General features: G+C 41.0%; 1 pseudogene; it reads left to right on the top strand.

Moving 5' to 3' along the window:
• The first annotated feature begins 9,929 nt into the window (after nucleotides 1–9,929).
• LOC147902576 (uncharacterized) lies at nucleotides 9,930–11,717 on the top strand (annotated as a pseudogene).
• Nucleotides 11,718–26,247: the final 14,530 nt, after the last annotated feature.

Genomic DNA, 26,247 nt, shown 5'->3' with positions numbered 1-26,247 from the left:
TCATTCTGTAAGCAAGAATTCTGAGTTTGTGTTCACTCCATGCTTTCTTTTTAGTTTACCAACATGGTATCAGAGCCCTTTGATCCCCCTTGAGCCCATTTTTGCCACATCATCATCATCTTCTTCTTCTTCTTCATCTTCACCATTTCTCCTCTTTCTTCCCAAATCTTGCTAAAGCCTGTTCTCCCTTAGTTCTCCGCCTTTCTCCAAGCCCTTCCTGCTAGAGATACCTCTCAAAGGGGCAAACCTTTGGCTGCAAGGAATTGAAGCATCTTCATCTCTACTGGTCGCCATTTCACGCAGATCATCGAATCTCTATTCTATGTTTTCTCTGCGCTTGCTCCTTCTTTCTCTAATTCCTTTTAGAGGAAGCTTCTCCATCCTTGGGCTATCTTGTGCTAAAACGTGAGCAGCAATGGCTGCATATTCAAGGAGAAAACAGAGAAAAACCAGTCAACTTTGAAGAAGCGAGCTATGGCGACCTGACGCAGAATTGCACCTCTCCTCCTCAGTGGATCTTCTCTGGTATAAGAGCTTTCTTTTGCTTCAAAAAATCCCTTTTTCTTTGCTTTAGAGAGTAAGATACAAGCCCTCCAAGTTCAGGCCTCTGTTTTTGATAGTTTTGACAAAGTTGTGAAAGTGATGCTACATTAGATGCTACTTTAGCATTTCTAAGTTTTTGAAGTTTTGAAAAGCATCAGTACAACTATGGCTATAGCTTTGCTTTGAGTTGCTACACCTGGATTTGCTTGGAAAGCTTTCATTTAGCCACCTCTGTGAAGCATATAAGTGAAAGCGTCATTGATTAAAATTTGGTCACAAGACTTTGCTACATTGAATGTTTATATTTTGAAGCTTTTCAGTTGTTATTCTAGCCTTGTAAGAGAGAAGACACTTCCCAATAGCTAGGTTAGACCCTCTCATGGCTACCATATTGAATATAGATAAGTTCAATGGTAAGGGCTTCCACACATGGCAGATGAAGGTGAAATTTGCATTGATCGGGGAAAACCTCTGGGGACTTGTCAAACTGGCTTCAACTTCTTCTTCAACAGCCTCCAATGCTAGAGAATCCTCAGCTCCGACATGCTCGGCAAGGGATCCCGCTAGAGAGGAGAAAGCATATGGCATCATTGCTCTTGCTTTAGGAGATGATTATATTCATCACATCTCTGACTTAGAGTCTCCTTCACAAGCTTGGCAAAAGCTTGACATTATTTTTGGTGCTAGCTCTCACATCTCAAAATTATCACTCAAAATTTCTTTCTTTGAATTGAAGATGGTTAGTGGCACTCCTTTGGCTGCCCATGTCAATTACGTGTGGAGTCTTATGACTCAACTTGCTTCTATCAACTCTTCTATCACTACAAATGATGCAATGGCAGTGTTGGTCAAGAGTATGCCTGAAGATTATGATCATATTGTTACCACTTTGAAAAATCTTCCTAATCCTAATCTTGAAGGTCTTATCTCTGCTCTCCAAGAAGAAGAAAGGCACATGGAGCTCCAGAAAGGCAATGACACAGCCTATGCCATAAAAATCTAGAAGGGCAAGTTTTCACCTTGCAATCATTGTGGGAAGACAAATCACCTCTCAAAGGACTGTTTCAAAATCAATCCATGCAAACAATGTGGCAAAAACAATCATCATGAAAGGTTTTGTAGAACCAAAAAGGAAGCAACTTCAAAGACAGAAAATGCCAATCTACTTTCACTTGATGTGCCACCACAAGATGAGGCATCCTTTGAAGATTATGCTTTTTGAATCATCTCTATGTATGCTCCAGATCTCTCTTTTGTTGCGTCAAGGTACTCAGCCTGGATAGTCCTCCAAAATGAATGAAAGAAACTATTGTGTTTTGTGTGTTTTGTAAACACCTCTGGTCACCATATGATGTAGGCCATGTGTATGTGTTTTCTCCATGGTACCTCCTGCAAACATTGTGTGCATGTACATGCAGGGGAGATAACTATTGGAAGATCTTTTGTATCCCTTTTGTACATGCAGGGGAGATAACTATTGGAAGATCTTTTGTATCCCTTTTGTTTACCTTACACCCATGGGAACCCTTGCTAGCTTAAGATCCTAGCCATTGATAGATCCATGACCACCATGAGATGGCATGTGACACCTTCTGCTAGATGTATCCTTGACATAGCCTGAGGCATTCCCTTGAGGGGGGGTTTGTTGGGATATCTCAAGGTGTATGCCTCAGGCACACCTTGGTTTCTATGTGTGTGTGCTAGAGGCATAGTTAGGTGCCCATAAGCATAGTTAGGTGGTGGTAGAAGCCACATAGGATGATTGAGAGAATCTAGGAGCAGATTGAGGAGATGATTCTGGAGCTCTAAAGTCATCAGTGATGTCAGTGATCATGTAAGAGGTGCCTACTTAAGGATCTCATCTTTCTTCATTCTATAAGCAAGAATTCCTAGTTTGTGTTCACTCCATGCTTTCTTTTCAGTTTACCAACATTAGTCGCTTTGACAGTTTGATCCAAAGGGCCTTCCATGTTCTTCATTTGTATTGGTCTAGCTCACTTTGTTAAGGAGTCCATTAGAGTTTTAAAAGCCTTTAAATTGTTAAGGATGTCATTAATGGTTTTTAATAAATTTAAATTGAAAAGTTAGCTTAGTCTTCTTGCTATCCATCTACTCTTCCTTTCATTAAAAGCTTCATTACAGGCAGGGCCATATTAGTTTTACCATTTGTTTGAAATTGTGGGGTTAGTGCTAACAAGTTTTTAATTGGTTGAAATTCTGGGGTTATTGCTAACTAGTTTTTAATTGTAAGGTTAATGTTACTTTGCTTACCCTAACCCGTTATAAGGCTTCCATTTTCCCCTTTGTTTCCAATCAATCTGTCCATTTTAGAAAGTAGTTATTAATTGGCATTGAAGACTTCCATTCTTTAATACTCAACTACTCTCCAGGCCATAGAAAAATTCCTTATTCATTGTCCCCCTGCTTTGAAAAAAGGTAAAAATCCTTAATTTTATTAAGGGATGGAATTGAGTGAAAAGAGGGGCATAAAGGCTAGTAGTGTTTTTTGTTTTGTATTTTCAATTTGTGCTTTCTATACTTTTTGTATACATACTAAAGATTATAGTGCTTACCATAAAGTACTTATGAATTTTCTTTAAAAATTTAGCTTCTCAATGCAACAAATCTCAATTCAAGCTGAAGGATCACAAGTTTAATGTTTGGCTCGTTGTTAAAATGAGTCCATGTGTGAGTAGGCCACTGAGAGCATAATGTGGCACACTATTATTAGATACAAGAATGTATTCATTGAGAGTTTGTTGCACAACACATTGTCTTTCTAACATTGACCTTGTTTGTATATGAGATCCATCTTTCGCATGTTCTGAATTATGTCTAGTAGCTCATTGAGAGCACAATGTGGCACATTGTGATTAGGTACAAGAATGTAGTCATGTAGAATTTGTTGCACAACACGTCGTATGATTTGAAGTTGACATTGTGTACATACACGATCCATCTTTAGCATGTCATGAGATAAACACATGAGGCTTGCTAGATCGGCAATTCCCTCCACACATAGGTAGAAATGGATGCATATACAAAATGGAAATGCTATAAATTAATGTCAATGCTACCTAAAATGGATGCACCAAAAAAGAGATGCAGAAATTGAAGTGCAAGATGAACAATGAGCCCATCATACAGCTAGCCTTAACTATAGAGATGCGGGGGAGCATGCTCTTAACATCTCTTGCTTGATCTTGGTAAGAGGTCCGATCACATGTCAACCACCTGATCTTTTGTCAAACCCTAGATACGTTGCCTACAACCATGTTGCACCTCAATGTGCTTTGCTTAAGTGTGAAATACTAGATACCTATTTTAATAAGACCAATATCATTTAAGATCCTTCTAAACAAAATAGCCACATGGGCTACATTAGTTGATGCTATGTATTTGGATTCTATATAGGATAAAGCAATATTGCATTGTCTCTTACTGCTCCACAATATGAAGCCAAATCTAGTGGTGAAGCAATATCCAAAGTAGATCTTCTATCATCTAAGCAACTTTCCCAATCATCACCAATAAGCCTCTCTCTCTCTCTCTCGCTCTCTCTCTCTCTCTCTCTCTCTCTCTCTCTCTCTCTCTCTCTCTCTCTCTCTCTCTCACTCACTTGCTCCCTCACTCCCTCCCTCCCTCCCTCTATGTGTGTGTGTGTGTGCCCGTGCATGCGAGTGCATATAACTCTCTCACCCCCCCTCCCTCCCTCCCTCTGTGTGTCTCTCTCTCTCTCTCTCTCTCTCTCTCTCTCTCTCTCTCTCTCTCGTCTTTAGCAATTGTACATGGCATGTGCTTTATAAACTCAAAAGCCTTGCATTCTATTTTTGCATGATGGGTTTTGCACAACCATTGGCCAATTAACAATGATGGTTTAAGGTTTGTGCTCTAGCTTTGTGTAAGAAGAAGAAATCATTAAGAACAACAATACTTCTACAAAAGAAGAACAAGCAATGCATTCAAGTCCATGCTAATCACACATTTTTTTGGTAAATTGAACCCAACATTACAAAGGACACAATACTCCAAATTTCTCCATGATATTGGTGTATGATACATAATTGTGCCTGGAATTATGTTCCAAGAAAAAAAGCAAATAAATAGTTATGCTACATATTTGGGGTTTTGAGAAATGTTCTCGTGTTGTCGAAAATGACTTGCAAATTGTCATATGAAAGCATGGGTTGGTGTATGAACATGTTCGCATTGGCATCCATCCCAAACACACAGAGATACACAAAATACAAATGCTTGCATGCAAGGAATATCTTCTTCTCTGTCACTCGATCCATGAGATCCCGACAACTACATACTGGGTTCTTGGCAATGTCAACATTATAACTTTCCCCCATCACTCTAGAGTTTTCAACCTCTATCTTAAAAACTTCATGTTTCAAGGCTTTCAATACTGTGTGGTCCTTTACTGTTGCTTCTAGAGCAAGGGCGGAATTGATCCTTGTAGCTGCAGCTTTCGAGACTCCCGGTCGATATCTTGGTGCAGATGCATTCGAATGACACTCTATCGAGGCCTTGTGTAGAACAAATCCTCCCGTCTCTAGGGAGTTTATCTCATTCTCACTGAGATTTGTTCCACGAGCTACTAGCCATACTTGCGAAACTCTGGCTGGGGAATTTTTGATTGAGGAGCATATATTTCAAGTATGGTCCACATGGTCATTGCAAAACCACATGTATTGCTTTCGTGAGCCCGATTGATTGCTTGGTTGCCCTTGCGAGGTGGACCACCCAAAAGGATGGAGCTGACACTCCTATTGCTGTGTTCTTGATATTTTTCTTGCACTTCCCCTGTCGTGCCCCTAGCCATCCTTGACACTGCACTCTACTGCATGGTGGAATCCTTCTAATTGCCCATATGGTATTGTGAACTTTAGTCTCCATCACCTTCTCCAAAGATGTATTGACCGTCGTGGGCTCTATTTCCACTTGTTCCATTGCGCTTTCAAAGTTGAGTTGTCTTGCTCCTTTCTTGCAAGGTTGGTTTGTTGCCACAAATTTTGGCCTGTGAGTGGCATTTTCCTCCTCTGTTGTCACCTTATTGATGCTTTTACACTTACGAGCCATTGTGATGTTGTTGCCCCTAAATTCAAGCTCTTGATGCATAGGAGTGCTGCTTATGACACCCTCCATCATCCTCGATGTTGTTGTAGGGGTTGGGCTTTTCTCTTACTGAGCTTGCCTCGCAAGGTTCTCTATACTAGGGCCGACACCATGGTACTTCCCTCCAATGAATGCGTGTCTCTTGGTGCATTGCAACAACGCATTGGCCAAGTCACTAACACATGAATCGTATAGATTCAACATCCCCTTGAATCCTTTGGTAGTTAGCTAACTTGCATGTACAAGCTCAGCAAGATTTTTCGTGGGCATGTACGATATGTCCTCCGTGTACTATCAAGAGTGAAGTGGTTCGTTTGCAAAATTTGGTGGGAAAATAAAGTTTTGTATTTGTGAATGGATACTCACACCAATAAAGTGCTTATGCCAATGCAGATATCGAACATGCCATTAGCTTAACCAACAATCCCTCAGAGGGATGTTTGAATCAGAAAACTTCCCTGTGGCCCACCAAGCCCAAATCTACCTTTGTTGTGTGGTTGCATCCTCCTCTGTCGATGCACACCTCCACAATCGGCACAAACATTTGTGCTCGTCTTGGAAGCTCCTATGCACGTACTGGGAGGTGTGGATCTATAGGCTTTGCTCCCTTTGGAAAAGGCAAGACCTTTCCCATCCATGCATCACGTTCTCTGGTCCATTATTGAAGACTGTTCGCACTGCCCTCTAGTTTGTGCCAACCTCGTCTGCCATGAAGCCTTTAAAGTCTGTAGTGGGGTGCCCACACTTCTCCCATGACATCATTTAGCTTCGAGTAGAAAACGATCTGAGCCTCAGTGTCCTCTTTCATCTTGCACATGGCAACTGTCATCAACTCTTGGACGCTGCATCATACAACTAAAGTTAGGCATAAGCATCATCCTTTCGGTGCTAGAGGGAATGTAGGAATAATAGCATTTGCTTTAACTAGGATCATATACATGAGTAGCCATCGTTGTCCACCCACATATGCATCATACATGGTCAAAACATATCTAGCTATTTTGTAGATCTCCACCACCAGTGTGGCGCATGCGGTTCACTAGATCTACCCCCGAAGCAAGCCCTATTGTCGACATCTTGAAGATAAAGCATCTGCTTTCATCATCGACCGCTTGACTAGGGAAGAGGCTCCCATGGAAAAATCTGTAAGCACATATTTGCTTCAGCTTCAAGAGCCTGGGCTCCATGTCTCCATCACTTTCAGCATGAGCACCATGTACCATATGCTTGAACCTGAGCTAGGTTGTCCATTCGACTATGCATTATGTTGCTTCGAAGAATGCAAAGAAAACACGTTTGCATGTAGTTGCCATTGGGTTGGCCTTGTATGGTTTACCTGTGCCTTAGGACAAGAGGCTCCAACTCCTCAAGCATTGCCATCAACTCATTATCTGTAAGGGAGATGCCCGAGTCGCGGATGAGGGCACTTGAGACTTTTTTTTTTGCGACTACCATTTGTAGACGTCTGGGACCTGCTGCACTAAAGTCCTTCACCATATCTTCAACCGTGCACCTAAGGTCTTTTACGTGGGCTCTACAGGTACCTCTTTGCACCTTGTGATTATGCATGCCCATGTGGAAAAAAATTCTTGTCATTTCGGGCCCCACCATCATGTAGTACGCCACACATTCGCATTGATTCAAAAGAATGGGGGAGCTTTTGCAAAAGAAATAAGCCAAGGTTCCCAAGCCTGTAGCAGACATTCCAACAGCCGGAATGTTGTTCATTTTTCCTACACCAGACGAGAGAAGATTATTACATGCAATCAAAGAGACATAGTCAATGTTCTCTAACTCAATTTCTCGACAATGGGTTTGCTGACCTATCCATGCAGTGCGGTTCGACAATCCATTAATCAACCTGCCGGAGAAAAGGGGGTTTGTACACTCTAGTTCCCCCACACACCTACTGCTGATAGACTTTGCAGGGAAATGTCATTGTTGTCGACATTGGTTTCATCTAGCAATGGCCATCATACTTTTGCTCCATGCAGTCCATTGCACTCGCTCCATGTGGCGTGGGTGGCAATTCGAATGCAACATTCCCATTGTACATTGTCGGAACTTCCATCAACTTCTCCACTATGGTTGAATTGTGCAACAGTTGATGAAGTAGTTGATGATGTCCCCCAAAAGACCTGATGTACGATGACATGCTAATGATTGCTTGAGGACCCTCCATTGTGGCTACTGTATCATTGTTATCATCGATCAATACCATGCCATGGCCTCCTAATGGTTGTTCAACATGGCTTGAACTCGGCCTCAAGCTCGAGCTTTCTAGGCTAGCCGTGAGATCTAATGTGGGTGTAGCTTATGCAATGGCTGCCTTCCCTTGTGCTCAGAATGATGGGTCCAACTCGCATGGTCTCTACCTTAAATTGGCTGAGATCTATTGTGGGTGGAGTGTGGGAAGGTGCACTCTTTCCTCTCTCCAGCACATAGTCACATGACAACTCCATGTTCAGCATGTACAACTACCCCAATCCACTCTCCTGAATGGCTTCCACTTGCGTAGTCTGAAGGCAATCATTTACATGTGTGATGGCCATCACACGAATGCCCTTGCCTATTAGGGGGTCATCCTCACTTAGCACAATGGTTCCGCCATTTGCATATTGTATCATTGGCTTTGAAAAGAGGGAGTATAAATAGATCTACACTTCATTGAGGTTGCTAGACCCTGCACCAGTTGGGCCATCCATTTTCAGAGGGATCAGAGAGAGAGAGAGAGAGAGAGAGAGAGAGAGAGAGAGAGAGAGAGAGAGGGTATGGAGGAGGAGTTGAGAGAGAACGAGAGCTTGAGAGAGATGTAGGGGGGGGGGGGGGGGGGGGGTAGGGGGTCTTTATATAGTTGATGTCTAACAAATAGCATTCAATGAGTATTTAATGCAAGAATAGGTGTAAGGGTGAAGATGCCATTTTTTTAATTTTGTTTGTTGTCAAATAATTTAAAAAACAGCTATACCCCCCACCTCCACCCTAAAAAACAAAAAAAGCTTTTAAAAACCCCCAAAAAATGAGCATCTTGGCTCTTGGCATAGTAATTGCATTTATGCAACAATTAGAAAGTGTAGGTGATTCATGTGAAAGGCAAGCAAGCCTATAGAAAAGAATGAAAACTAGTAAAAATTATATAAAATTTTTGCCAAACAGTAAAATAGCCATAACTTTTGCGTACCAACTCCGATTTCCAAAATTTTTGAAGGAAAATCGACAGCATAACTAGATCTACGCACAAATTTCAAAGCATCATTGGCCAAATTCGAAGTGGAGGCCCTCAAAAAGAAAATTTATCATTTTGTGACTTTTTTTATTTTTTTAATTTATGAAAATAATCAAAAAAAGGGCAAAGTTGGCGCCCACATGAGGGCACCAAGCATCATTGGCCCAATTCAAAGTGGAAGGCCCTCAAAAAGGGCCCTCTTTGCTAGGGGGTAAAAAATTGTGCAAATTCTTTTATTTTGTGATTCTTTTAATTTATGAAAATAACAAAAAAAAAAGGGCAAAGTTGGTGCCCTCCCGTGGGTGCTAACTTTGCCCTTTTTTTAATTTTTTTGTTTTTTTGAAATCAACTTTTTTAAAAAACAAAAAAAGCCAACTTCACCATTTTTTTGGATATTTTTTAAAAAATTATTTTAAAAAGCAATTTTGTAAAAAAAAGTTAATTTTTAAAGGAATTTTTTTTAAAAAGGGGCCATGTTTGGCGCCCCCCAGAGGAGCGCACCGGTGCCCTCCTCTAGGCACCAAACATGGCCCCTTTTTTAAAAAATTTCCTTAAATTTTTTTTTTTTTGAAAAAGAAAGCTTTCCCCAAAAAAAAACATGCTTTTGGCAAAAGCTAACCCCCCCCCCGATACTCACTTTGTGAGTGAGCTATGAAGGTACCTCTCTCTCTCTCTCTCTCTCTCTCACACACACACACACACACACACACGCTTCCATCTCTCTCTCTCTCTCTCTCTCTCTCTCTCTCTCTCTCTCTCTCTCAGTGCCTCAAAAAGGCCTCTATCTTTCCCCCCCTATCTTTCTCTTTTTTGTCTTGTAATGAGGGTTTTTGTGCCATGAATGTAGGTCTTGCAAACCCTAACTTTCTACCGTATCCTCAATCCGCATCCTAGCAAGAATGGCATCATAGTATTCAAGTGAGATGACATCATCACCTTGTATGATGACAAATATGATCCCGTGGCTCAGGCACGCATCTGTCAGACACATGAGTCGAAAGGCATTCAATCTGGCGATGTTGGTGTCATCATTTCGTGCATGTATGATAAGGCCCCATTGAAAGGAATCAACAAGGATGGGGCTGAATTGGACCTCACAGAGAACGCGTTACTTGTGTGGCCCGTTAAACAAGTGGTGAGCTCTTCTATCATGTCCTTCTTCCTTTGCATCAGCTTAGAGTAGGCTTTGTTGGATTTTTCTGAACCCATTTTACCAATTTCTATAAATAGAGACTTGATGATATAGCCCAGCTCGATGATGAGGACATGCCTCCGATGGGGGGTGCAACTTCTGCAAGAGGAAGACTGTGCCGTCCTAAGGCCGCTACTTCAATGCAAGGGGGAGGTAGACAAAGAAGGATCGATCCCTCAGATGTGCAGACTCTTATCAGTGCATCATCGATGGGAGGCCTATCCTCGGAACTCCGTAGAGCCTTGGCGACATCTACTAGGGCTACCGCCGGTGCTTCTAAGCAGGATTCCAAAGGAAAGAGGAAACTTGTGATGCGAGAGAGTTCAATCGAAGAAGAGGAGGAGGAGGATAGTTCCTCTAGCAAGCATAGTGAAAGTGTGAGCACACCCTCTTCCCGAGGGTGACATGGCAAAGGTAGAGGTGGACGTGCATCAAAGCGACTGGCCAGAGAGGAGTCCGAGGACGATGACGAGGAGGGTGTCCTTGGAGAGATGGCATTGAGTGCCTCGTGCAGGAGTGCATTGAGGACCAGCTACAATCATTCCTATGAGTAGTTCGGTCTTTTGAAGGTCTATAATCTCAAGGCACAGAGTGAGAATGAATGTTTGGGCTAAATAAAAAAAATTTCCTTTGTAGGTGGAAAAAATATCCCTTTGCCCCCTATCCCCTTGTGTCGATTGCTCCCAATGCCCACTATCTGCCAGATCACATCCCACCGCACCCAAGAGATGCAAGAAACATTATTCTCAAGTGGCTACTTGCCGAGTTTGGGTGTCTTCATTGTGTCCACCACCACACCAAGGATGCAAAAGAGAGATGTGGATGAGGATGTCAAAAGGGAGTGAAATGTGCATTGGCTTCGGAAGCATGAAGAATTTGAGGAAGAAATTAGGAACACAGAGTGGGCATCTTGTCGAATTCCTTATTTTATATTTGGGATGGGAACCATCGTCACATAGGGTGGATGATCGAGATAAGGACATGTAAGTATTGTAGTCCATTGATTTCGGTGATTCAACATTAGTAGCCACGTTTCATTTGTTTTCAACTCATGAATTCTTTTTTTTCTTTTGAGTGCCAGCCTTTCCTAATGACGAGCATCGGCATATAAACATCCAATGCCGTTTAGTGGAGGTGCCCTTGGAAGATGAAGGAGAGTTCTTGTCTGCATTATCAGGACAAATAGGTGAGTTCGATGATTCCTAATAAACGCACTGTATCTTTAGATGCCTTGCCCTCACTGAAGGATCATTTAATATGTTGCTTTCGACTCCAGGCTAGCACAGAAGGGGATTGTCACCACCACTTTTTTGGACCTCATTTGCGAGGCCAAAGTGTTGGGTGCTGTATCAGATGTGGCAATCCACCAAAGATTGTCAACTAAGCAGAAACATGGCTAGATGCCCACAGGAAGAAGGCAGCTACGAAAGTCCATTGGTACAAAAACCCTCTTCCAGTCATTGCACAGGTGATGTGGAAGGTAAGGATCAATAATGGGACACTTTTCCCTTTCCTTCTCTAGTTTTCATAATATGTTTGATGACAAGGCAACGGATGCATATGCAGGACATGTATGACAAACACTTGCGTCCAGTCATGCACAGCCATAGCAAGTTGTCGGATGTTGACTTTTGAAAGAAATGGAGCAAAGCATACTACAATGTGAATGACAAGCTCTTGAAGTGTACACATCGAATCCTGAAGTTGGATGACACCCTGCACTAGGGGCAGGATGGTACAAGTAAGTAAATTGTGGGGATTACATGTGGAATGACAACGATTAGATGACAATCTTATGTACGAAGTGATTGTTTATTGAAATCACTTTCGGTTTGCAGGACTGTCACCACTTTGGACTGGGGGATGAAGCCCCGGGGGCGATCAGTGTGAGGAGAGGCTGTATAGCCTTGCAACATCAGGGTTGACCGAGGATGATAACATAAGGTCTATGGAAGCTCTGGCAAGCGATGACAAGGAGAGCGTGTCATGATGGACATTCCTAAGTGTATTTCAGCACACTCTAAAACCACGATGAATAGGTTGCTTTGCTTTTGCATCATGTTGTTATTGCTCAATTGATGAACACTTGTTTTGGGTGCTTTTCTACATATGGAAGTGTGGTTTTCAAGACCTAGCTGAGATGAGAGACACTGTGGTCCAAAATGCATGAAGTTGGACTCCACATTTTACGGCACTGGAGAAATTTCTACTCCATTGAGTACGACGAGAATAAGTTCTTTAGACACATGCAAGAAACCAAGCGCGAACACAAGGAGCGCCTCTTCATGCACATCCATAAAAATTTCAAGCCTGCCTTGACAGCACAGGAAGGCACAAAGCTTGCAAGCTGGAGGCATGTGTATCGGTATGCTTTCATGACACACGTTTTTTTGTGAGATGAATTTTTGTTTCAAAGTGGAGAGACTAACCTGGCGGGCTCATCATTTTGGATGTGCCAGTTTCATGTCTGCAGAAGTGGCAAATCAGGCCGTGAACCATTTTTTGGGTGAGTGCAAAGATTGGGCCACGATACATGATCCAGACGCATCAATGTATGAGGAGTTCCAGTTGGATCAAAAGTCGCCGAAGGAAGTGTACAAAAAGTGCCCGCTATTCTTGGATTACCCTGAAGGGGAGCATTGACGAGAGGAGAAAGAAACGTACATGACGTACAACAAACTAAGGGGCCCCAAAGAACCACAAAAGCCTACAATGACGGTATGCACAAACTCAAGTGTCCCCCAAAATATTTCTCTTCCAGGTTATTTTATGTACTTACAAAGGACTCTATGCTAGAAGAAAGTGAAGCAAGCAAGGCGGGGGCACCTGCATCTACTAGAGCAAGCAAGAAAGCGGCTGAAAGAACAAGGGGGCAAAAAAAAAGATTGGGAGGCGAGATAAACTTGATAGACTTGGACAGTCCCTCACCTAAAGGTACGAGACAAAATTGTGACAAAAATTGAGTTGGATTAAGAGTCGCATGGACGTTGTTTTTTATTTTTTTAGAGGGCCTCAAATAATTGGCAATGTATTAGCTTCTACAGAAATGGAGCCACTAGTTGCACAAGTTGGAAGCACCCAAATAGGAGTTGCAAGGGGAGAAGCTCAATGCGGAGATCAAGGTGAGGAGGAGCTTCGTGTGGTAGAATTCCTAGATGTAGTAAGGCAGGCGCTTGATGAATTACCGACTCAAAGTAGTCAAGTGGAACCAATGCTAGTTGGCCCCCATCAATCCACCAGTGTAGGTGGGGGTACAACTACGTCCAGACATTCAACCCAAACACGCAAGTAGCATGCTCCTCATTTTTTAAATTATTGTTATAAATAGCATTCTAAAACATAATTTTCATTAGCTACTGCAGCCATAATCGATGTGGCCACAACTACAAACATACAAGCATTAGGTGGATGCAAAGAGAATGAGGAGGACCTGCCAAGAGAGCATGAACAATCCACTTGTAAGTAGGGTCTAGAAGCAGCAAGATCCATGCAAATCAATAATCCGTTGTTGAGGCACTTGTAACTGTGAGTTTCTTGAACACATCTAGGGGCGAGGAGGTCCGAGAGAGGCATCTTGATGTTGCATGTGAGATGTCTACGTGCATGGAGACATACATCGAGCACATTCCACCAAAATGGAGGGTTATTATATGCAATCCATTCCAAGCAGGAAGTTCGCTACAGAACGACCTGAATTATGTGAACTTCAGCTGCTTATTGGAGTCTCTGGAGGAGTTGAACCACAGGAAGTGTTTAGAGGTAGATGGTCAGAGCACAGATAGCTCATGCAACATCATGGTGGTTCACCTCCTTGATGCATCGCCAATATTTGGACTAGGGGATGTCGTTCATGGTGGAACGGTTTTGGACAGAATGCTTGCAAGGCATTTGATCTTGCAGATCGAGTACTTCTAGACAATGGTGTCCTTATATTCATAGGGACAATGAAAGGATTAGAGGTCCTTCTCGTAAAGATGGGGAAGGATAGGCATCGACGTGAAGAAATAGGACGCCAGAATTGGATGTTTTTTTGCTCACAAGTGGTGCACTCGAAAACCACAATATGTGTGCAGGGAAAGAGAGAGGTACGTGCTGTAATCATGAAAGGATTTTTCAAGACACATGATCACATGATGCATATGCTACACATATTCTGATTTATTCATGTATGTTTATATGTAGATCCCCATGATGCATGTAATGGTGTATGTGCACCAAGGTAAGGAGCATAGGGCCACCCCATTGGATGACTTCATGGAGGATGATATCAGCACAGTGGAATGGGTGCGTGATGCGAATAATGTCCTTGTGCGAGGTACTGCTTAGCAATTGTGTAATAGCTTTGGCAAAGTGCATTGACTTTTAGTGTTATGGTAGGTGGCATGCAACATGGATGATTGTTTTGGATGAGGTTGTTGTAGGCCTTCTCAAAACATGGAGACACGCTCCTTGATTGCAATGCAGGGTGCGAAGATTTGGTAGAACCCCCAGTGCAAGAGGGGCGGAGAGTCTTGTGCCTCACCATAGAGGGAAGGGAAGCACAATTTCTTAGAGGTAGAGTATGGATTCGAGTTTGACATCTGCATGAATGTTTGTTGAAATTCAACTACATGCAATTTGGTTTTTCTTTTATGCAATATTGCACTTTTGTAATCTCATCAAGTTTGTGGCTATGAACAATTTCCCCCAGCTTCAAGGAAGCTGGTGATTTTTTATTTGAACGGAGTGTTGCTACATAGGAGGCTAAAGACTCAGGGTGCCTTGCACGCCAAGGCGTTAGAGCTGCAGAGCCATTGGGTCCTGTTAAGACCTGGTGTGACCAAGTTCCTACATGAGGTGGGGAGGCAATTTGATGTGGCTATTTGGAGCTCGGTACAATAGGACAATCTGCAGAGATTATTGGTCTTGCTAAAGGGAGAATATTGCCAAGACACTCCTTCTTTGTGTTTGAGTACAGCTAGGATAAATGTACCACACATGCCACAGATGTAGGGAGAGGACAGGGGCATTGGGAAGCGCTTGGCCGATATCAATTGGCAACACTTTGACCCTTTGGCGACATTGTTTGTGGATGACAATGCGGAGAAGATGGATCAAAATCCCGCAAACACCTACATTGTCCCACCCACTTTTATGGGGGATTGCATGGATATAGTTCTCCACTCAAGTCTCTTGCCCTATCTACACTGACTAACAAACCATGCCAGGACAGTTGAGGATTTTGTGTCCAAAAACCCTTCCATGTGCCGCCCATGGAAGAATAAATAGAATTGTAATGCTGCTTTGAAATGTCAGTAAAATTATTATTGTTTGAGACTCAAAGTGCTAAATTTTTTGTTTAAAATCAAGTAGCATGGACTTTTGTCTAGTGCTTGCACATGATTTCATCTACATTCATGAGAGAGAGAGAGAGAGAGAGAGAGAGAGAGAGAGAGAGAGAGAGAGAGAGAGAGGTCATAGAGGTCATAGAGAGAGGGGTTATGCGCGCACGCACACACACAGAGTGAGTGAGTGTGTGTGTGTGTGTGTGTGTGTGAGAGAGAGAGAGAGAGAGAGAGAGAGGGATTATGTGCGCGCATGCGTGCACACACACACTCTCTCTCTCTCTCTCTCTCTCTCTCACACACACACACACACACACACACACACACACACACACACAGAGTCTCTCTCTCTCTCTCTCTCTCTCTCTCTCTCTTTGCATAACCCCTCTCTCTATGACTTGTGTGTGTGTGTGTGTGTGTGTGTGTGTGTGTGTGTGTGTGTGTGTGTGTGTGAGAGAGAGAGAGAGAGGTCACAAGTGGAATAGGTGGAACAAAATGTGGTGGTTGCCAAAAAAAACGTGCTTCAAAACTCCTCGAAAAACTCGGTTCTTGCCCATCCCCCCATTGCACTAAGTAGATAAGTTGTTTGAACTGGTAGTAGTCAAATATATAAAGCTACTAAGTAGTTTCCTCTATAGAGTGCCACTCTAGAACTATCCTAATCTTTTAACCTTTATTGTCTAGATTCATAGGAGTATTAATAGGCTTACAATCCTGCTTTGATGGCTACCATTAAAGGCATAATTGAGCCAGAAAATAATGAGGATGCCATGAAAGAGGAGTATGATGGTATCATACAAAATAAAACTTAAAAATTAGTAGATCTACTACTAGGATAGACACACATTGATAAGAATGAGTCTACCAAATAAAAATCAAGAGTGATGGAAGTGTGGAAAAGTATAAATCTAGGCTAGTTCGACACCAAAGACAAGGAGAAGGATTGTGAATTGCATAAGTCTTTGTATGGTTTATAAAAGCTCATAATATTACAATTGGTAGACAAAGCATGATGATGAAGTCAACTAGTTCTCGTAGCATGTGATGCTTGATAAAGAATCTTGCTACCAACTATGATAGAGTGCCAGCTTGCATGTGGTTATAATAAAAATTTGATGAGACAAGCCAAATTTGACTTTGACATGAAATTTGGGGATTGAGGTTTGGATAGACCAAGATAAAATGTTCATGTCCCAAACCAAGTATGCCAAAATGTACCTAATTAGCTTAAACTACCAGTCATAGCAAATTTGACTTTGACAAGAAATTTGACTTTGACATGAAATTTGGGGATTGAGGTTTGGACAGACCAAGATAAAATGTTCATGTCCCAAACCAAGTATGCCAAAATGTACCTAAATAGGTCTATTATGGGCTACATAAACTTGGTTTTCCCACCTAGAGTACACATCATTCACTTAACCCCACTCAAAAAGACCACTTTGCAAATAGAGTGCTCTTATTTAATGTACTTGTCTTTACAAAAGTCAATAAATTTTATTGACTTGAAGTTCCCAAAGAAAGGTTCAAGAGAAAAGGGTATCCTTGAATTGATACACTTAAACCAATGTGGTCCTTTTAATGTGAATTTAGTAAGGTGATTTACTTCCTACATTCATAGATGATTATTCTTGGAAGATAGCGTGTACTTATTAGGGAAGTACGACACCCTTAAATACCTTAAGGAAGACACCGGTGTACTTCTTGAAAGAGAAGACATGGGTGTAGTTCTTGAAAGAGAAGTGCCAGACCATTAAATACCTTAAGGAGCTCATTGCCATGGTTGAAGACCAAATCAAAAAGTAGGTTAAGGCTCTCATAGTAGATAAAGGGAAAGAAGCTATGTTTTCCCAAGATACATCCTTCACTGATCATCTTCTCATGATGAATTCATGTTCATCAAAATTAGGGTTGTCATATTCAGGTGGATAGCATTTGAGTCAATCAAACTAGCATTTGAGTCAATCAAACTATGATTGACTATACATATAGTCTCTTTCTTGCTAGCATTTGAGTCAATCAAACTATGATTTATAAAAGTGCATAGATTTGTTCCTGCTTCTTAAAACATGTGGAAGTTTCAACCAATATAGTGTGTTGTATATATAAAAGGTTTAATGTGATCATGTACATTCTTTTGTATAAAAGAAATTCGATGTGAATATCTACATGAGAACCCATTAGGGTTAGGGTTAGGGTTTCCCCCTAATCTAATGCTCTTAAGGTATGGTGCAATTTACACCATCCTTAACACCCCCTCTTAAATTGCATTGGGTGAGTAGAGGGTGCATGTACAAGACCTTTTGTTGATGGCACTGCCCTTGGAACTAGTCGGCTTGCTTTGACTAGCTTCTATCTTGTTGTAGCTATGATAGTTAGTTGGGTGTCGTTGGCCCCTAAGCTTTTAATGACCTTGAGCTTCACTTCTAGTGTCAATGGGTCTAGCCAACTCCTTTGCTTTATGTTGTATTAGGCATTGAAGCTACGTCACGTGTTTGTAATATTAACTTTTGCTTTCTTTGTCAAGGTAGCTTAAACTACCAGTCATAGAAGTTGCTAGAGATGTATAGTTGCTTCTTTGTTGTCAATTGTGGGTGTCATATATTTTGGGAGCCAAAGATGTGGTTGGATGGGCTTGAAGGAGGATTTAGAACTCTCTCTCTCCCCTTCTTTCTCTCAAGAAGCCTTGCTACTCACATGAATCTTGAAATAGACCTTAACAAAACTCATGATAAAATCACTTGAAGAGCCTTATAAATCCCTCAAAAATATCAAGGTTTATCTATGTTTCTCATACAACACTCAAGAAAGAAACTCGCTACAAAATTGAGCGTATCTCACTCTACATAGCTTGAATGATGAGCTTTTCAAAGTAGATCATTCCTCAGCATGAGGACATTTATGCCCCAGTGTAGCCTTGCCCCAGTGCAGTGGATATCACCTCAGTGTTTTAGCATGCACTTATGGCTATTGTATACAGTTCATGCTTGATGCAGATTAGTGTTCATGATATTCCAATGTCGGCTCAAACATGCCCAATTGCATCATACTGGGATCCAATTATCACCAGCACCTCAGATCAGCAGATCATTCCTTAGCATGAGGAGATTTATGCATCAGTACAGTCCGATTCCAGTGATGCACAACCATCAGCTTCATGCATGAATCTAACTCCATCTTTTACCATAGATAATGTAGATATATCACAAGAGTTTACTAGTGATCATGCTGATTTACAGCAGGTAAGTCCTCAATATGAGGCACTCAAATCTCTGCTAGCATGCAGAGATACTGTCGGAATTCCTCCTCCCTAACTGTCAAAATCTCCCCTCTTTGATCGGCATCTTTGAGGGTGTCTTCTAACCAATCGATGGTGCATTTAGCAGGAATTTTTGATAACTTTGGAGGATAGTTCCTACCACTATTGGTCCTTTTCCACACTTTTCTATTCTCCTCTCTTTTAGCTCTTTCTTTTTTATATTGTTGATCCATATCTCTACAATTGTAAAGACAAAAGGTGTTCACCTTTGAGGTGCAAGGAGACACTCCTTTTCTTCTGATTTCCCTTCCCTTGTCTGGTCTCTCCTACAACTCGTGGGTCATTGTTGTCATCCCAAAGTCAAGGCATGTCTAGCATAAATTGTATAGGAAACTCCATAACATAAAACATTGACTATTGCACCAAGTAGCTACAACCATGCTTCCCTTTGGTCTAGCTTTTTATCTTATATACCAGCCCTTTGTAAACCATTCCAAGAAAAACATCCATTGGCTATGCATAGTTCCAGCATATGCCACCTCATCTACCAAGTGCATGAGTAGATGCAATTGGATGTCCATGATATTTGTAAATGCCTTTTCAATCAAACATACATCTTTGATGGCAAGAATTCTCATTTTCAAAATCATTTTCAAAATGGATGATTTCTTGATCTTTTTGATGAAATCCACGTGCATTTATCTGTTGTGGTAAGCAATGGAACTAGCTTTTGTAATGCAAAGGGAAATTAGGCATGTAGTTATAGACCCTTTTCCATACCTCACAAATACACTGAGCTTGTTCATGACATCTAACACATCTTTAGTACTACATCCTTGCAAAGCAATTGGAAGTACACACTATAGTAACAATCATGTGTTAATAAAATCAAAACAAGAGTTCAAAATTTTTTTTAAATCAAATGGGAATAATGTTACATGCATCATTTTATGCCAATCATGCAAATTTAGACCACTTTTTTCTCCACTTGAAGTAAAGGCACCCTTTAAGTTATGCATGTACCCGGAAAGGTTTTTCATATCCATGATAACACTCTTCACCCGGGTCTCTTTTGCTTTTGTCAACACCCATGGTGCCTTTGGTAGAATAACCTTGCTAGCATGGTCTACCAAAGTATCTTTTTGTTTTCATCGCTTTCAAGTCCTCTCATGCTTTTGCAATGTGTTTTCCCCCAATCATATGTAGGATCAAGTCTAATAGATATGTGACATTATGTTGGTGGAGGTATTTTGACTTCTAGATCTTGCCAAAGTTGCTCCCAATTCCATTCCACAAAATTTATAAGTCTTCTACCAAAGGGGCTAGATACACATCCATGTTCTTCAGCTTGCACTTGCCTAGCACAATGAGGGTTAAATGCCCCTTCTTCATGGTCAACCAAGGAGGAATATTGTGCATGGGTCATGATGTGGACTGATGCCCAAATGGATTAACATCTCTGGCCACTTCTTTCCTACATGTGTCTAAACGTTCCCATCCATAGGCATCCTTAATGTTCCATCCGTGAAGTGGTTGCAAGAACGCAAATCCACAATGAAACAAGTGTGAGATGCACGTTAAGATGGGCATGTGTCGAGTACATTGTGGACAAGTTGTAGGGTGTTCGTATGTTTCTCTGTAAAGGATGTAATCGTTGGATCATGCATGAATTGACTTGTAATACAATCCTAATGATGCAAGCATTTTCTTTGCATCCTTTCTTGAGTCGAAAACTATATTTCCTTTTGGAAGTAGTGTTTGAAGTAACCTGAGAAATAAATCCATTCAATGAATTCAAAATACCAATTTGGAAGTACATGCAATGAAACTATAGTTTAGAATACATTAAAACTCTTACCAAAAGACATATGAAACACTAGTGTCTAACCATCCATAGGTTGCTTGTAAATTTAAAATTATAAGAATGGCTGCAAGATGATATTTGCTATAACATGGTGCTTGATTCATTTCATAAGCTCTCCTCTTGAGGACTCATGCTATCCTCCCTAATTGTTTCAACATCTTCATCTCCTTCATCTGGGGGTGAAGGAGCATCAAAGTAAGTTTTTATCATGTTTTGCATTATTTCATCCTTAGTGCATCCTCCTCCTCAATGCTTCTATTTTGTTGTTCTTCTGGATGTTGATCTTCCCTTAAAGCATTAGGATATCCTTGGGTTAATATTGACTCATGACGATGATTATACAATGCATGTGCTCTCAAAATCGTAGAAAAGTTTATCTCTCTGCATGAAAAGAATTCAGTGAATGACTCGAAAAAGTCAAATACAAGAATCGAGTGAATTGACTCACAAACTAGCCTAAATAGAACTTGTACATAGGTAAAGGCTAGAAGTGACCATTCCCTTTATGTGTGATTGACATGTTGCATATTCTCCTTATTTTTCCTGGCCTGTGCAAATTATCATGCCCATCGGATACCATTTGCACGGCTAGAAGACCACCGAGGCAATGAATGATAAAAAACAAGTATTCCATTTTCACCATCCAAATGGTACTCGATGGGAATGATACTTTGTGTGGGCCTTAAAATCACTTATTTTAAGACCTGTGCAAGTATCATTCCCATTGGGTACTATTTACATGGCTAGAAGACCACTGAGGCATGTTTCCTTATGCTCATGCATGATGCATGGTGAACAACAAGGAAATGCTACTTTTGCATAGGCTTTAAACTTACCTATTTTTAGTGGACATGCTACTTTTGCATAGGCTTTAAACTTACCTATGCAAAGTATCATGTCCATCGAGTACCATTAGCATGGCTAGAAGACCACTGAGGCATGTTTTCCTATGCTTATACATGATGCATGGTGAAAAACAAGGAAATATTCTTTCTTCACCATGAAAATGGTATTCGATGGGCATGATACTTTTCATGAGCCTTAAAATCACCTATTTTAAGGATTGTACAAAGTATCATGCCCATTGAGTACCATTTGCATGGCTAGAATACCACTAAGGTATTTTTTTTCCTATGCTCATGGATAATGCATGGTGAAAAACAAGGGAATATTCTTTCCAAACCATGCAAATGGTACTCGATGGGTATGATACTTTGTATGGCCTTAAACTCACCTAGCTTAAGGATTGTGCAAAGTATGATGCCCATCAGGTACCATTTGCATGGGTAGAAGCCTTACCTTATTGAAAATTCGATGATGCAAGGTGTGATGAAAAACGGGATGCGAACCCTAAAATAAGGCATTTTGCCACTCAAAATGCAATAACACCTAGCAAGAATATTTGTATCATCATGAATTAGAGGACCAATTTTTGTCTTGTTTCAACCATGAATGCCCAACATGCGCATATAAAACTAACATCGCGAACCTGTAGTGTCCAATTGCATGCCACACGGGTTTTTCCTAAAAGAAGTGGATGTGCAAAACCATTTTGTAGACAAGAATTGGTAAAAATTTGGGTCTCTCAGTGATCTAGAGACATACCAAGTCTTTTCCTATTATGTGTCACGAAGTCATGAATTTAGCCTTACCCTATTGAAAATTCAGTGATGCAAGGTGTCATAAAAAAAGGGATACGGACCATAAAACAAGGCATCTTGCTACTCTAAATGCAATAAAACCTAGCATGAATCTTTATACCATCATGAATTAGAGGCCTGTCAATTTTGGCCATGTTTCACCCATGGATGCCCTACATACCCATGGAAAACTCATGTCGTGGACCCGTCCCACTGTATGCCACATAGAGTTTTTATAAAACAAGTGAACGTGCATAACTATTTTGTACAAAGCATGGGCCTTAATGACCTAGAGAGATACCAAGTCTTGTCCCATTAAGGGTCGAACCCATGGATTTAGCCTTACCCTTTCAAAAATTCAATGATGCAAGGTGCAGTGAAAAAAAGGAATACTAACCCTAAAACAAGCCTCCTAGGTTTCAAAATTTCACAATCCACTACATGATATCATATTCTAAAATCTATCAAGAACTGGAACAGAGAAGCATTAAAATTTTGAGATCAATTAAAAATTGAGAAAATTAATGCACCTACTGATTTCAACATTTTTGTTGATGTGAATAGCGATGCTAATATTGACGTTATTGGGGCTAGAACCCAAAATCTGAATTGTCTCACTTTCATTGATCTCTCTCAAGCTTGGAGTGAACCTCAAGCACTTGCCACCACCTCTCCCTCTCTTCTTGGGCTGGAGAAACATCGATTGGCATGAGAAGACACATACCTAGCTCCAAAAATGAACTTGTTTTCTAGGTATGTTGATTTTGGTTCTCTACTCCATTTTTTCTTTTAATTTTCCCATTTCCTTTCCCTTTCTCTTCCACTTCCCCTTCCCTTTTCTATTCCCTTCTCCCTTTTCACTTGTCTCTTCCCTTTCCCTTTTCACTTCTCCCTTCTATTTTCCCCTTTTCTTTGTCCCTTTTCCTTCTCTTCCCCTTTTCCCTTTTTTCTTTTCCCTGTCCCTTCCCCTTCCCTTTTCCCTTCCCCTTTCCCTTCTCCGTGTCCCTTTCCTTTTCCCTTCCCCTTAATTTCCTCCCTTCCATTTTCCCTTCCCCTTCCCCTTGTTTAAAATAGAATGCATGATTCCTTTTCCCTTCCCCTTCCCTTATTCTTCTCCCTTTCCCTTTCCCTCCCATTCCCCTAACCCTTTCCTTTTCCCTTTCCCTGCCATTTTCCCTTCCCCTTCCCCTTCCCCTTGTTTAAACTAGAATGCATGTTTCCTTTTCCCTCCCCCTTCAATTTCCCCTTCCCCTTTCCCTTCTTTAAAATAGAATGCATGTTTCCTTTTACCTTTCCTGCCATTTTCCCTTCCCCTTCCCCTTGTTTAAACTAGAATGCATGTTTCCTTTTCCCTCCCCCTTCAATTTCCCCTTCCCCTGGCCCTTCTTTAAAATAGAATGCATGTTTCCTTTTACCTTCCCCTTCCATTTTCCCTTCCCCTTCCCCATTCCCTTCATTAGTGATATCTATTGATGGAAGGACCTAGTCTCAACTACACTTCTTTTGACTCATGAGGGGTGAAGAATCAAGAGGTAGAAGAAGAACAATTGTAATGGGGTTTCTCCAAGAGGTAGAGAGGAGGCTAAATGTCACAACACTTTTTATGGGAGCTTGCATTCTAAAATTTAAATGTAATGGTTGCTTTGATTCTATGAAGGTTGGCAAGTAGAGGATCGAGTGAAGGGGTTAAAAAGAGACCCTCTTATACTACTACCTCGAGTAGTAGTACGGAGGAGGCTTGCAAATTACTCACGTGCTTAGATCCAAATGATAGGAAAATATTCCTGTGCAATTTTGAGCAAGGGAGACACCAAGTCTCGGGTCCATTTGCCTCTGTAATGATCTCCCAAGCTACTAGCCATGGAGGAGATGCTCTACCCTGGTACAACGAGTGCCACAAAAGGTAGTCAAGCCGAATCCCAAACTTCTACCACCCTCCCCTACTACCTCTAACTCGTGTGCTTGTTGAACATGAGGATGGAGATGAATACTTGGCCAGAGAAGCAAGAGGAGGGGAAGTGATGGGAGCAAAGATGAATGTGACTAGAGTGGCATTATTGGTGATCATAAATTCCTACACTAGTACCCATTGTTTGAAATCCATCCACATGCAATTCTTGGGAATGAGAAAAGAGCCAAACAACATCAAGCAAGTATGGTTGTTTGATTGTTATCCCACCTAGCAGCTCGATTGGCACTTTGCTTAGCAAGCTGGTACCACCCTCAACATCTTCCATGTCAAAGGGGTAATGATAGACAATAGACAATGGTGGAAGCAATGGATTCTAAATAAATCAAGTGATTGATGTGAGCATCTTGTGAACTCTCAACATCTATATGTAAAACATTTTTTCCAGGATTCAAGAATGGAGAAAGCAATGGATTCTAAAAAAATCAAGTGATCAATGTGCTCATCTTGTGAACTCTCAACATGTATATGTAGAACATTTTGTACAAGATTCAAGAATATATGACTAGGATGTTTTTTTTACTGTAGTTAAGTGGAGGATTCATGTACCAATAAAACAAATAAAGGGGGTAGCAAGACCCCCAAAAAAAAATGCAACTTCCAAAAACTTTGATGAAACAAGTGCATGCATTAGGCTAAAGTTGTAGTGTCTCATAATAGATCATGCATCTACAGTTAGTATTAGACACATGCTCAATCATATATAGCAAGTAGTGAGGGAATTTCATTCAATGTATGCTCAATCATAAATAGTAAGTGTTGAGGAAATTTCATTCATTGTGTACGCAATTTCTTCCTTAGGCCTAAGGAAGGTTAGCATATATGTTGATAAAGAAGTTCAACTATGAAATGCAAAAAAGAATATGGTGGAGAGACAATAGACTACAATACATTGCAACACAAATGCTTTTAAGTTTTTCCAATTGCATCTGTTTTCAAGTAGACTAGGACTTGATGGTTTGTTTCTGGGACAATAGGTTAAAACCCTTACGGGCTGGTTTGTTTCTTGTACAATAGGTTAAAACCCTTTTGCGCTTCCAATCTTGTTTATTGTTTTAGAAATTTAAGATTGATTAAAGATATGTGTGCATTGTCATTAAGGAACGCAAGAGCAACAATGTTTTCTACTCAAGTTATAGATTGTAGGCAAAGTATGAAAGAGTTGGCTGATGGATATTTTAGTCAGAATGAAGCTGAGCTTGAAGAGTTAACTGTTGTGACATAGTAGAAACTTAAGGCATTGTCCCAATGGTACATGGGATTAATCAAACATAACTCTCAAGCCATGTTTTGCAAGAATTGTGTTTTAAGTGATTCTCTAGTTGCTCTCCTACAGGCCTCTCCCTCTACATACCTGCAATTTGTTACATGTGAGACTATTAGTTGGGGACAGGAGTGCTTCTTGTGCAATGTTTACTATATTTGTATGCAATGAAATTTATGTAAGACGATGGCTGGCCTGATTTAGCTCCTCTCCTAAAGTGGCAAAAGATTGAGTTACAGTGAGGGAATCAATAACTTTCGTTTGAGAACTATTGATGGAAGGTAGCCGAAAAGCAATCTTGATTATGTGGTTTGATTTGATAGATGATGTATTGGCACATGACTTGTAGGCAATCCAAGAGGGCAATACATGTTGGTTAAGGCAGACGCAGGATACGTGTAGAAGTTGGTGGGTTTAAGTGTTTAGAAGAGGTGCCTGGCAGTGGAAGCTGTGTGAATAAAATGTACGGATCCTTCTTAAATACAGGCTTGAAACATCAAAGTCTTTTGTGGTTGGTCTTGCTCTTAGTGCTTATTTCAAAAAAGTAAAGTGACAGCTGTCAGTTGTTAGATTGAGATTCTTTCTATAAATTGGATCAAGTTCTCTCCCCCTGTCAGTCAATAGTTGTCCGATATGTTTGCATGCAAATCTAATCTTTGCCAAGGGCCTCCTCTTCATGCTCTTTTTCCAGAAAGTGATGGTCGTAAGTGTAGAGAGAGAGAGAAAGAAGAGGGGGGGAGGGGCTAGGGCGCGCGCTTCCACTCTATGAAGATGCCATTGAAGACTGGATACAATTCCAATTATGATGCCTCTCAACATTGATGATCGAGGCACTGATGTACACA

This window comes from Dipteris shenzhenensis, chromosome 4, assembly GCF_047967505.1.
Source record: "Dipteris shenzhenensis isolate YYH24624 ecotype China chromosome 4, Dip_SZ_1.0, whole genome shotgun sequence".
Classification (NCBI taxonomy): Eukaryota; Viridiplantae; Streptophyta; class Polypodiopsida; order Gleicheniales; family Dipteridaceae; genus Dipteris; species Dipteris shenzhenensis.
This window is presented reverse-complemented; position numbering and strand designations above follow the sequence as displayed.